At 39.9% G+C, this 2,562-nt stretch overlaps 1 pseudogene; it reads left to right on the top strand.

The window, feature by feature from the left end:
- Positions 1 to 950: 950 nt before the first annotated feature.
- Positions 951 to 1,535, top strand: LOC108704882 (annotated as a pseudogene).
- Positions 1,536 to 2,562: the final 1,027 nt, after the last annotated feature.

Genomic DNA, 2,562 nt, shown 5'->3' with positions numbered 1-2,562 from the left:
GATTATGGCTCACAAAATAGTAAATCATATATTTACCCTTTAACTCGATTTTTAAGTCCCAGGATGCTCACAAGCCTCAGTTTTTAGAAGAATAGTTCAGCAATATTTGGCTTCTAAACACTTTTTGTATCTCTACCAGGTCTGTGGCCCTTAAGGGGTTGTTCACCTTCCAAACACTTTTTCAGTTTAATTGTTTTCAGATTGTTCGGCATAAATAAAGACTTTTTTCAATTACTTTCCATTTTTTTATGTTTAAATTTGAATTTTCCTGTCTCTGGTGTTTGAGTCTGGCAGCTCAGTAATTCAGGCGCAGACTCTAAACTACAATTTTGCAACATTTTAGTTGATACATTTTTCACAGCATCTCTGGAATATTAGCAACTATTGTATCAATTCTAACAGTTGCCTTTAATGAAACTCATCTAAGCAGGGATAAAGATAAGAAATGTATCAACTAAATGTATGAATTTAGAAGTTTACAGGGTCGGTGAACACAAGATCTTTAAATAATTTGTACTGTTACAAAGGTCACAGCAGTCTCTGGTGACTTCAAATAGTCTTTTATGTTCTAATGGAGATACACATGGGTTGAGTTAGTGTGGGAGGGGGGCAGGTTGGTGGCATTCACTTGCATCACCTCAGAGTTTACCCCTCAAGTAGGGCAAAAGCAAGTGCTCCAAGTCCTCATAAAGGTGTTTAAAATGTGGTGAGTAAGTAAGTGAATTGTGCTCGTTCGGTGTGACCCCCTTGTGCTGCAATAACTGCAACTAAACGTTTGCAGTAACTGTTGATCAGTCCTGCACATTCCTGCCCATTCCTCCATACAGAACAGCTTCAGCTCTTGAATGTTGGTGGGATTCCTCACATGAACTTTCCACAACATTTCAATTGGATGAAGGTCAGGGCTTTGACTTGGCCATTCCCAAACATTCACTTTATGTGCCTGCCTGCCTGTTGGCAGAGTGGAGACTGGTGTCAGGCATGATTGTGACTTTTGCTCCAAGTAATGTCACTACAGAAGTAAAGTCTGTGGAAATGCATCATGAGGCCTTGCAAGAAGCACTGCCTGGAGACAAAGTGGGTTTCAATGTGAAGAATATATCCGTGAAGGACATTAGGAGAGGCAATGTAGCCGGGGATAACAAAAATGACTCACCTATGCAAGCTGGCAGCTTTACAGCACAGGTGATTATACTCAATCACCCAGGACAGATTATTGCTGGCTATGCTCCAGTCCTGGACTGTCATACAGCTCATATTGCTTGTAAGTTTGCTGAGCAGAAGCAAAAGATTGACAGAAGAAGTGGCAAGAAGCTGGAAGACGATTCTTGAAGTCAGAAGATGCAGCTATAGTGGAAATGATCCCTGGGAAACCAATGTGTGTAGAAACCTTCTCGGACTATCCTCTACTTGGCTGATTTGCAGTCCGTGATATGAGGCAGACGGTGGCTGTTGGCGTAATCAAAGGTGTGGACAAAAAGTTAGCAAGCTCTGAGAAAGTGAGAAAGTCTTCTGCAAAAGCTGGCGAGAAGTGATCAATGCACAATATAATATTGGTGTCCTGTAAAAACGTAATAAATGTTTGATGCTTAACCCACTGTCTCTTGAGATTCAATTCATGGATAGATGTCACATTTTTCATTAGAATTCTCTGGTATAGTTCAAAATTCATAGTTCAGTCAATGATGGCAAGCCATCCAGGCCCATATGCAGCAAAACAGGTGCAAACCAGAACACTCCCACCACCATGTTAAACAGATCAGATAAGGTTCTTATGCTGGAATGCAGTGTTTCAAAAATGTAACATTCCTCATTAAAGCCAATAACTTCTTATTTGACTTCATCCATCCATAACACATTCTTCCAGTATCCTTCTAGGTTGTCCACATGATCTTTAGCAAACTGTAGATGATCAGAAATGTTTTAGGGGCAGAGCAGTTGCTTTCTCCTTGCTACCCTGCCATACACACCATTGCTGTTCAGTGTTCTCCTGATGGACGCATGGACATCAGATTTTCCAATGTGAGACAGGCCTTCAGTTGCTTAGAAGTTACTCTGGGTTCCTTTGTAACCCTTCAGACTATTAGACACCTTGCAGTTGGACTTATCTTTGATGGTCGACCACTTCTGGGTAGGGGAACAACGATTTTGAATTTACTCCATTTGTTAACAATCTATCTGACCGTTGATTGGTGCAGTCCAAGCTCTTTAGAGATAGTCTTGTAACCTATTTCAGCTTTATGGGCATCAACAACTTTTTTTCTGAGGCCCTCAAACATCTCATTTGTTTGAATCATGATACACATCACAAATGTGTTGTATGGGTGATCATCAGGCTTTGCTGGATGCCTGTTCTTTAAATAAAATTGGGTCTCACTCACATCTGTTATCCCATTGACTGAAAACACCAGACTCTGATTTCACCTTCAAATTATATGATAATTCTAAAGTTTTCACACGCAGATATGTTTATTGGATATTTTTTTTCAATAAATAAATGACCAAATACTATAGTTTTGGTTTCATTTGTTTAACTAGGGTTTCTTCATCTACTTTTAGGAC

The sequence above is a fragment of the Xenopus laevis genome, chromosome 1S (genome assembly GCF_017654675.1).
Source record: "Xenopus laevis strain J_2021 chromosome 1S, Xenopus_laevis_v10.1, whole genome shotgun sequence".
Lineage (NCBI taxonomy): Eukaryota > Metazoa > Chordata > Amphibia > Anura > Pipidae > Xenopus > Xenopus laevis.
Note: the sequence above shows the minus strand (reverse complement) of the source record. Positions and strands in the feature narration are given on the sequence as shown.